At 36.3% G+C, this 11,851-nt stretch overlaps 1 long non-coding RNA gene across 2 annotated transcripts in view; it reads left to right on the forward strand.

Moving 5' to 3' along the window:
* LOC125964859 (uncharacterized) overlaps nucleotides 1-8,139 on the forward strand; it is a 31,376-nt gene extending 23,237 nt beyond the window's left edge. The window contains exon 4 of one of the 2 annotated variants that reach the window (XR_007478137.1): nucleotides 4,099-8,139. This is a non-coding gene — a long non-coding RNA (uncharacterized LOC125964859). Of the gene's footprint in view, nucleotides 1-119; nucleotides 3,630-4,098 lie in introns of those variants that run through there. The other variant, XR_007478136.1, reaches the window with a different exon arrangement.
* Nucleotides 8,140-11,851: the final 3,712 nt, after the last annotated feature.

The following is an 11,851-nucleotide window of genomic DNA, read 5'->3' on the forward strand; positions in this document are numbered from 1 at the left end:
CACTGGGTTCTGTGGAAGTTAAACTTGCAAGATGCCATAAATAATTTCAAACTTTCCCAATGGTTGGTAAATACAAAGTGCTCACCACAAACCCTGACAAACAGTAAATGCTTTAACAGGGAGCATCATCCTTCAATGAACCTGATATACATAGACGACATCAAAGCCTGCAGGGAGAGGCTGCATCCACAAAATCAAAAGACCTCCCTTCAAGGAGATGCATGATGCATAAACCTGCAGATTAGATTAATGCTCACCAAAGAGGAACGGATTCAACCCATATCCTGTCTTTGGTATACATTTGCAAACAGCCTTCTCCATCTTAAGGATTTCTTCAGAAGTATGTGTTTCGTGGTGAGATTTGCATCCCGGTTTCCCTCTGCCTCAATTGATAGTACCTTTTACTGGGAAATACTGTAATTTTGATGTCTTTCCTTATCCTGCTTCTTATTCATCTTCCAGATTTAGCTGGTCAAGAACTCTTATCCCCAGATCATCCTGGTCCATGACAGTGTGGAATCTGGAGCAGTTATCATTAAAAATGTTTTTAAAATATTTTTCTCTATCATCTCCATGCTAAGAGTAGGCTTAAGTAATATTTTTAATTTTTTCTGGAGAATTTGTAATAAGGTGAATGCTAAAAACGATTCTGGGCAAATTGAGTCTGGTTTAAAATGTGTGACTAGGATTCCACTGATGGATTCTCCCTACATGGTAAGGATGGGACCCAGCAGGGAGGTGATGAGAAGTAATTAATCTGACTCCTCCTAGGGGAAAAGAAAAGTTACCTTGGGGGAGGCCTTTGACAGGGCACACTTGTAACATTCAGGAAGATACAATCACGGGTTTACGCTCTCAAAGTAACTAACCGTTCCCTGGAAGGAGTGGATGTGTACTTAGGTGTCTCCTGGGGCTGTCAGAGTATTATTTTATAGGAAAGTCGGTGATTAGTTATCATGGTCTCAGTGAATCATTGAAGCACCGCTTGCAGGCCAGTTGATTGAAAGCCCATGTCCAATGCAATTACCAACTTGTCGATCAGATCTCCCAAAATAGAACACAGAGCCCTGCATGGGGCTAGTTAAACTATTTATACTGGCATTAATTGTGATTCCCAACATTGACAACATACATCCAAAGAGAAATTTATTTTAATATCTCCTCAAGAATTCCATGATGGCATTAACATAAAAAATATACTTTTAGTATTTGCTTCCATATCTTGGCTATTGTAAATAATGCTGCTATGAACATTGGGGTGCATGTATATTTTCAAATTGAGGTATCAGAAAATACAAACGAAAATTAAGTACCTGCTTTATGTTTAAAATACGTTCAGTCAAAATGTGCAACAGAGGCACCTAATAACAAAACTTTAAAGCAGTTCTGTGTTTAATTGGAAAACTTATACACAGATAAATTATGACATGAATTAAATCATTTCTATATGCATAAACAAAGTGTAAGATGAGAAAGTTTAAAAATATGAAACACACACAGAGTTGCAATGAATTGAATTTGGAGAATTTTAACTAATTTTTCAAGTCAGACTAAAATAGTAAGTATACCATCCATTGATTCTACAAATGTGTATATCAATATGATAATATACAGTACCAGGAAAAAAAGGACATAAGAATTGAATCTATGTGCACACACACACAAGCTAGAGGTTACAACATTTTATCCAAAATTGCTCTTTATTTGGACTTTTTTTCACTATAACACATAGTGTTAGAATTACAGAGCTATGCTTCTCAAATTTCAATCTCCTAGAGAATTACACAAAATCAGGACCTTCTTTGTATCAGAATTTCCATCACTTAATGGTTTTAATCCATGTAGATCCTCTCTTTTAATCTGAACTTATTTCATGGACCTGAGTTAATAACTGTTGATTTATGACATACTCTCATTATTGGCTCATGAATTACTTCCTCTTTTTTTCCCTTCCTCTCTCCTTCCCTCCCTCCCTTCCTTTTTTCCATCCCCCTTCCTTCTCTCTCCCATTCTTTGCCCATCCTTTCCTTACCCCTCTTATTTCTTCCACCTGTCACCCAACACACAAAAAATATAACCTTGATAATAACTTAAAATACTTGTGATGCCTTCTTCATTCCAATCCCCTGCCTTCACTGCCTCAAATTGTTACCTTAAATCTGTACCTATTATTTAATTGCCTTAAGGTTGATGGGATATATATATATTCTTTAAGAGAATATCATAAGGTTTAAATAAAAGTGTATTATACTCTTGGTAAAAAAAAATGAAAAATTAAATTGGGTGAAACCTGTAACTTTAGGCAACATTTTACCTCTTATCATGGAAATGAGAATCTCCATGCTGTATTTTTGCTGTATACTGGACAGAGAGAATCTCCAAGGGTGGCATGTGAACACATTTGTGATTTATATCTTTGTAGAAAAGAAAAGTAAAATGAGCATCACAAATGCAGCTAGAGTCCAGAGTCCAGTAATGACAGCCATGGACACCCAAACCTGAATGCTTTAGCCTGAGGGATATCAACACAATTTAGTGCACTAACTAATCCTAATCCTTTCCCCAACATCCATCTAGTTGTAAGAGCTCCACCTAAGTTGTCAAGGGCACTTGTTTCACTCTCCTCATTCACAGAGATGTGAAAATATGAGGCACTTACCAAATGTCATTCTTCTGCTATCAGTCACAAACACGGGAGCATTTGAGAGCAGGAGGCTGGAGGGGAGTGATAGGGGTGTCTGCCAGTTATGGGGAAGGAACTCTGGAAAAAAACATCTCCAAGACAGCTGTAATTATCACCTCAGTTGCAGTCTCAAAGGGAGTACCCGCCTGACAGGTTCACAACAATTACAGCCGTTTCAATAACTCTCAGGTTCTTTTTCTGAATTATCTAGAGTAACTTTAAAGACAAAATGCTACCATCTATTCAGTGTCTTGTGGGATCAGTCTCTTAACCATTAAGCTCTATTGGCTCCAAATGGGGCCTGGGAGATTATTTTTTCCCAATACAACATTTACAGATGGAGTTTCTAACTGAAACTTAGAAATATTAAGTAAAGTTTGTGCAGCCTTTTCTGCCAAACCTGGAGTTATTAAAAGTCTTCTAGCCTCCCACTGTAATATTCTTAAAGTGCTTTATACTCATTGATCCCAAAAGTTGATTTCTAGAAAAACATTCCAAGAAGTGATCATGAGCACAAATAATTACTTTAAATATTTTTTACTATACACTAATTTTGACAAAAATAATAGAAAACACATGAAATAAGGACATGTTCTAATGAATTACAATGGTATATATAGTGCTGTTATTTTGTTGTTATTGTTGTTGATGATGATATATTAGCTAACATCTTGTTCAGAGCCAGCGACAGTTTTAAGCACTTTATCTATACTAGTATATCAATTCTCATAGGTATAATTATAATCCCCCTTTCAAGATAAAAAACAATTAAACTCAAATGATTAAGATTAACCCTTGGGGGCTTCCCTGGTGGCGCAGTGGTTAAGAGTCCGCCTGCCGATGCAGGGGACACGGGTTCGTGCCCCGGTCCGGGAAGATCCCACATGCCGCGGAGTGACTGGGCCCGTGAGCCATGGCCGCTGAGCCTGTGCGTCCGGAGCCTGTGCTCCGCAATGGGAGAGGCCACAACGTGAGAGGCCCACGTACTGCAAAAAAAAAAAAAAAAAAAGATTAACCCTTAAAGTCACACAGTGTATGAATGATGGAGCCTAGATATGAACCTAGTCAGTTTGACTATTGTTTAATAAATAATCTATTATGAAAAATTTCAAAACCCACAAATGTAGAAAGAATAGTATAAAGAACTTTGATATACCCATAACCTAGTTTCAATAATAATCAATTTTTTCAGTGCTATTTCATTTATATCTTCAACTATTCATTTTTATTTTTATGGTAATATTTTAAAGCAAATACCAGTCATTATGTTATTTCACCCATAAACACTGCTGTAAGCTTAAAAAAGGAATTTTTTACATAATAACCATGTCATTTTCACACTTAATGAAGTTAATCATAATTTCTTAATGTCATCTATAGCCAATCCATACTCAAATTTCTCTGATTGTTTAAAGATCTCTTTATATGGGTGGTTTGCTTGATTCTGGATCCAGAGTTGTAAAGAATGGAGTCATGGAAGATTTGAAAGCAAAGACCAGTCAAAGCTATGACTTAAGAATGGGTAGCAAATATGATAAATTGAAGCTATTGACCATTACATTACTCTTCATTTCTTTGTATGTATTCAAATTTCTATTATTCCTTTCCTTTTGCCTAAAGAGCCTCCTTTATTATTTCTTGTAGAGCAGGTCTGTTAGCAATTGGGGTTTCTCTGTTTGGAAAAGTCTATATTTAACTTTTATTTTTTAATTTTTTTTCTGTTTAATTTTGAAATACAAGCAGTCCTCATTTTACATGATTCCAATATGCATGTGTTTCTTCACCAAGGTTTAGGTAAATAATACCAGTCCCCCAACAACACAGTCTGAATTTCACCTATCATGGTATTTTGACTGGGAATGGTTGCATGAGGTACCAACTTAGCTGCTGGATCATCAGTCTACAAATCACCACATAAGTAACAGATAGATATCTTGATCTGTGACCTATTGCCACTTTTTTCAAAGTCTGACAGTGATTTGTCACAACAGATTTATCATTCACTCACAGACAGTGAAGTGTATGGTTGCGTTACCTACTTTCCCAGTGATAATCCCACAGGACGGTTTATAAAAATAGAGAAATGACCAACAAATATGAAAGTGTAGCAACAGAAATGAAAAGTAAGTATGCTGGAACTGAAATCTGAATCCAGTGTAAGTGAAATTATAGAAGAACTAGCTGCCAGTGGGAATACTGGCACTGCCATTGTTCTAGACATGCAGCTGGAGGAACTTAGTGAAGGAGAACTTATCAACATAAAAGAGGGAAATGACTTCGACAAAAAGGATGTGAAGATATCCTAGAGGTAGTGATGTCAGCAAAAACTTCTTGTTAAAGGTAATCTGGGAGATATTTCAGGACATTGAAAGTGCAAAGGGCAATATGTTGGAAGTTGATCCATATGACAATTTGCCAAGGATAGAAAAGGTATTCACTTCGAGTCCTAAGTTATATAACAAAAGGAAAGCAAGCACTGTTGGAACTACTCTTGATAAGATTTTTACAAGTTAATGGAACACTTTAAGTCTCCATGTTTCTAATGTTTTAAATTACCATGAGCTATGTAAATATTGATTTTACTGTTTTCACATTTCCCTATGCATGTATAACTGATAGGAAGAGTTTCAGTGTTTTGTCAAGAAATTTTAAAGATCACAGAACAATTGCAATTTTTCCCATTGATTATTAAGATTGCTTTGCACAGATTCAACTTGCACAATAATTTTTATGATTCTGCACTTCTTTGCAAAGCAAGAACTTCCTGTAATTACAGACTCATAAGAAGTTACAAAAATTGTACAGAAGGCCTTGTGAACCCATCACCCAGCTTCCCTCAATGGTAACATCTTATGTAACATTATATTATCAAACCTTGAAACTGACATTGGCCAACACAACTAGACTACAGACCTCACAAGTTTTTTTCATACACTAATTTTTAAATGTTTTGTGTATAGTCCTGTGATGTTTTTATCACAAGTACAAATTCATATGATTGATATGACCACCACCACAATCAAGATGCAGAGCTCTTATCACTAAAGAACTCTTGCTTCCTACTATAGTCTCTCCTTTGCTGGCCACTGGTAACCCTGTTGCAACTATCTATCTCTTCTTTATCTGTGTAATTTTGTCATTTGGAGAATATTGTATAAAGTAGTCATACAGTAACTCTTTGAGATTGGCTTGCTTTGTTTCTCAGCATAATGCACTTAAGATACAAGTGTATCAATAGTTTGTTATTTTTGTGGGCTAGTAGTATTTCCATTGTATGAATGTGCCAGTTTGTTTAACCATTCACCCACTGAGGGACGCTGGGGATTTGTGCAGTATTTTGATGCAGAGATATGTGTGTAAAATGTGTGTGTGTGCATGTGTGTGTGTGTCTGTATGAAAATAGTTATTATTTTTTTAAATAAATTTATTTATTTTATTTATTTTTGGCTGCCTTTGGTCTGCATTGCTGTGCACAGGCTTTCTCTAGTTGTGGCAAGCGGGGACAACTCTTCGTTGCTGTGCACAGGCTTCTCGTTGCAGTGGCTTCTCTTGTTGCGGAGCATGGCTCTAGGAGTGCGGGCTTCAGTAGTTGTGGCGCGTGGGCTCAGTAGTTGTGTCTCACGGGCTCTATAGCGCAGGCTCAGTAGTTGTGGCGCACGGGCTTAGTTGCTCCGCGGCATGTGGGGCCTTCCCAGACCAGGGCTCGAACCTGTGTCCCTTGCATTGGCAGGCAGATTCTTAACCACTTGCCACCAGGGAAGTCCAGACATAAGTTCTTTAGTTCTCAGAACTTTGGTTATGCTGTGCTTTGCCATAATATTTTTTCCTTTGATCCTGTTTGAGGATCACTAGCTTCGGTAATCTTTTAGGTTTATGCTCTTTGCCAAATTTGGAAAATTGGTGTTTTGCCTTGTTGCTACCAGATGTGAGTGGCAATTCCCCTTTGAGCCCTTCTGAACCCATTAAGCCCTCACTGGGGTAAGGGAAGTGGAGTGCCAACTAGCACCTCCTCATACTGCCTCATTGCATTTTGCTGCTGTGGAGTGGAATAGAGGTTCAACTTCCTGCTCACCAGCTGGTCTCAAGGGAGGTCAGAAAGCAGAGGGCTAGTTCATACCTCCTCCTTGCCACCTACATGGGAGAGGATGTTTAGCTCCCCACTGGCCCCAGTAACCATACTTCAATAGAGATATTTGAGGGCCAACAAGGACAACCTAGTTTTACCTTGCTGCTATGTGGGGTAGGGGGGAGGGCTGGAACTTAAGCTCCCTGCTTGGCCTCATTCACACCAGCTGCAAGAAAGTAGATAACCCTAGTTGCTGCTGGGTGGGGGTGGAAGTGCAACTCCCATTTGGCCTCACTGACACCACATGGGGGAGTTTTTCTGTTCATATTTGATTGGAGTAGGGTAAGTATTCTGTTCTGTTAGATCACCCTTTTCACAGGTCTTTAGCTAGAGGAAGGAGGCTTTTTTTGAAAAGGGCTTCTATTGCAGACTTTTTTGGAAAAAGGCTTCTATTGCAGACTTCTTCAGCTCCCCATCTAGTATATATGAGAGGCAAAAAGAAAACCCAGGATACTCACCACTGCATCACGTCTCAAGTCCCTAGCCTGTCCTCCTCCTTTCTACCATTCAGAATCTTCTTTTATTTATTTGTTGTATTATGTCCAGGGCACGTAGTTCTAAGAGGGATGACTGGGAGGAATGGGGCTACTCCATCTTGGCCAGAGCTGAAAGTCCTTTTGTCCTTTAAAATTTGAGTTGCTTTCCTTCTTATTGCATTGTGGGAGTTCTTTTTATATCCTGGATTCAAATTCTTTATCAGATATGGGATTTGCAAATATTTTCTCCTTGTCTGTGGCTTGTTAATTGTTTTCTTACTGATGTTTTTGAAGGGCACACACTTTTAAGTTTGATAAAGTTCAATTTATCAATTTTTGTTTTATAAATTATGTATTTGGTATGATATCAATGAATTCTTTGCCTAGCCCAAGGTCATGAAAATTTTCTCCTATGTTTTCTTCTAAAAAAGCTTGTAGGTTTAGCTTCTATATTTAGGTCTATGATCCATTTTGTATTGCTTTTTGGTTATGATATAAGGATTTTTGTTTGGTTGGTTTGGGGTTTTTTGGGGTGCAGGGGAGATGCAAGAAGGTTGCATGTGGATAGTCCATTGTCCCTGCACCAATTTCTGAAAATACTATATTTACCCCATTGAACGGTCTTGGCACCTTAGTCAACAATTATTTGACCATAAATGAAAAGTTTATTTGTATTCCATTGATCTACATGCCTATCCTTGTGCCAATACAGCATGATAGTGATGACTATGGCTTCATAGTAAGTTTGGAAATTGGAGAGGTAAGTTACTCAACTTTGTTCTTTTATAAAATTATCCTGTCTATTCTAAGTTCTTTGTGTTTCATCTATAGTTTAAGATTAGCTTGTCAATTTTTACCAAAAAAAAAATCCTACTGTTATTTTGATAGAGATTGCTTTGCATTTATAGATCAACTTGGCAAAATTTCTATCTTGACAATATTGTGATTCCAATTCATGCACATGAAATGTCTCTATATTTATTTAGTTTTGCTTTAACTTCTCTTAGCAGTTTTTTGTATTTTTAAGTGTACAAGTCTTACACTATTGGTTAAATTTATTCCTAAATATTTTTTAGATACTATTATTAATGGAATTATTTTCTTAGTCCATTTTCTGATTTTTCTTTGCCAGTGTGTTGAAATGTAGTTGATTTTGGATATTGATCCTACATCCTGTGACCTCTGTAAACTTGTTTATTAGGTCTAGTGTGTGTGTGTGTGTGTGTGTGTGTGTGTGTGTATGTGTTCCTTGAGATTTACTACATATAAGATTATGTCCATCTGTGAATACAGATAGTTGCACTGCTTCCTTACCAATAAGGATGCCTTCAGTTTCTTTTTACTGACTTATGTACTGCCTAGAAACTTCAGTACAAAGTTGAATAGAAGTGGTGAGAGCAAACATTCTTGCCTTGCCTCCTCTCTTAGGGGAAAGCATTAAGTCTTTTATCATTAAGTATGATGTTAGCTGTGGATTTTCTATAGATGTCCTTTAGTTTTTTAAGAGTTTTTATCATGATTTGGTGTTGCATTTTATCAAATGCTTTTCCCTGCATCTACTGAGATGATGTTGTGATATTTATACTTTCTTCTATGAATATAAAATGCTATACAAGTTGATTTTCCGATGATTAACAAAAGTTGCATTTGGGGGCTAATTCTCATTTGTTTATATTATATAATAATTTCCATAGGTTGCTGGAATTGGTTTGCTAATATTATTTATTTATTTACTTTTTGGGGTTAATGTTTTATTTTGATTAATTTCAAACTACAGAAAAGTTGTGAACACTACACATTTTCTATTTATTTTCAAATTTTACATTCAAGGTATTTAACAAAAATTGGTAGATTTAATTTTTTCAGCTTTATTGAGATCTAATTGACATACGACAATGTGTAAGTTTAGCGTGTACAGTGTGGTGACTTGATAAATGTATGTATTACAAATGTTTACCATAATAAGGTGAGTTAATACATTTCACCTCAAATGATTACCATGTTGTCGTTGTTGTTATTGTTGTTGTAGTGGTGGTGGTGAGAACATTAATGCTCTTCTCTCATAGCAGCTTTCAAATACACGATACAGTATTGTTAACTATAGTCACCATGTGCACGTTAGATCTCTGGAACTTATTCATCTCATAACTGAAAGTTTGTACCCTTTGACCAGCACCTTCCCATTTCCCCCAACTCTCTGTACCTGGCAAATATCATTCTACTTTCTGTTTCTGTGAGTTCAGTGTTTTTAACTTCCACATATAAGTGGATCATACAGCATTTATCTTTCATGTATGACATTATACTTGGCATAATGCCCTCAAGGACAACCCACATTGTCACAAATGGCAGGATTTCCTTCTTTTTATGACAGAATAATATTCTATTTTATACAGAATTTGTATAGAATTTTATACAATTTTTTAACATTTTTATTGGAGTGTAATTGCTTTACAATGGTGTGTTAGTTTCTGCTTTATAACAAAGTGAATCAGCTATACATATACATATATCCCCATATCTCCCTTTTGCGTCTCCCTCCCACTCTCCCTACCCCACCCCTCTAGGTGGTCACAAAGCACCAAGCTGATCTCCCTGTGCTATGCGGCTGCTTCCCACTAGCTATCTATTTTACATTTGGTAGTGTATATATGTCCATGCCACTCTCTCACTTTAATCCATTCATCTGTTGATAGACACTTAGGTTGTTTCCATGTGTTGACTTTTTTGAATGATGCTTCAATGAGCATGGGAGGGAAGATATCTCTTTGAGATAGTGATTTCATCTCCTTTGTATATATACACAGTAATAGGGTTATTGGATTATATGTTATTTCTATTTTTAATTTTTTGAGGAATTTCCGTACTGTTTTCCATAGTGGCTGCACCAATTTATATTCCCAACAGTGCACCAGCGTTCCCTTTTCTCCACATCCTTGCCAGCATTTGTTATCTATTCCTTTTTGATAATGGCTGGTCTAACAGGTGTGAGGTGATATTTAACTGTAGTTTTGATTTTCATCTCCCTGATAATAAATGATATTGAGCACCTTTTCATGTACTTGTTGGCTAGTTGTATGTCTTCTTTGGAAAAATATCTGTTCCGGTCCTTTGCCCATTTTTCAATCAGATTGGTTTTTTGCTATTGGGTTGTATGAGTTCCTTATATATTTTGAATAGTAACCTCTTATCAGATATATGGTTTGCAACAATTTTTCCCCACTCCATACGTTGCCTTTTTACTCTGTTGGTAGTTTCTTTCTTTGAGCGGAAGTTTTCTAGTTTGAGGTAGTCCCACTTGATTTTTGCTTTTGTCGCTTATGCTTTTGGTGTCATACACAAAAAATCACAACCAACACTGACGACAAGGTGCTTTCCCCAATGTTTTCCTGTAGGATTTTCATGGTTCTAGGTCTTACATTTAAATGCTTAATCCATTTTGTGTTAATATTTGTGAGTGGTATAAAAGAGGGACCCAGTTTCACTCACTTGCATGTGAATATCCAGTTTTCCCAGCACCATTTATCAAAGAGACTATCCTTTCCCCCACTTATTCATGGATCCCTTGTCAAAGATTAGTTAACCACATACACGTGGGTTTATTTCTGGGTTCTCAGTTCTCCACTGATCTATGTGTCTGCTTTTATGCCAGTACCATACTGTACCAATTACTATAGCTTTGTCATAGAGTTTGAAATCAGGGAATGTGATACTTCCAGCTTTGCTCTTTCTCAAGATTTCTCAGCTACTTGAGGAATTTTGTGGTTCTATACAAATTGTAGGATTATTTTTTCTATTTCTGTGGAAAATACCACTGGAATTTGGTAAGGCCATCTATAGGTGGCTTTGGGTTATATGGACAATTTTAACAATATTAACTCTGCTGATCCATGAACACAGGATGTCACTACATTTATTTGTGTCTTCAATTTTTCATCAGTTTCTTATAGTTTTCATACTAGATCATTTATCTCCTTGGATTAATTGATTCCTAAGTGTTTTGTTATTTTCGATACTATTGTAAACAGAATTTTTAAAATTTCTTTTTCAGATAGTTCATTATTAGCATATAGAAATGCAACTCATTTTGTATGCTGATTTGTATACTGTAACTTTATTGAATTTGTTTATTAGTTCTAACAATTTTTTGGTGGAATCTTTAGGATTATCTATATACAAGACCATGTCATCAGCAAACAGAGCCGATTTTACTTCTATGTTTCTGATTTGGATGACTTTTATTTCTTTGTCTTGCTTAATTGCTCTTGTTAGGACTTCTATTACTATGTTGAATAGGAATGGTGATAGTGGGCACCCTTGTTTTCTTCCTAATATTAGAGAGAAAGCTTTCAACCTTTTACTATTGAGTATAATGTTAGCTGTGGGCTTGGCCTTTATTATGTTGAGGTTTTTACCCAATTTGTTGAAAGTTTTTATCATGAAAGGATATTGAATTTTGTCAAATGTGTTTTCTGCATTTATTGAGATCACTATATGATTTTTGTCTTTTATTCTATTAATTTATCAATTTGCATATATTGAACCATCTTTGCTTTCCAGAAGTAA

Source organism: Orcinus orca, chromosome 6, assembly GCF_937001465.1.
Source record: "Orcinus orca chromosome 6, mOrcOrc1.1, whole genome shotgun sequence".
NCBI lineage: Eukaryota > Metazoa > Chordata > Mammalia > Artiodactyla > Delphinidae > Orcinus > Orcinus orca.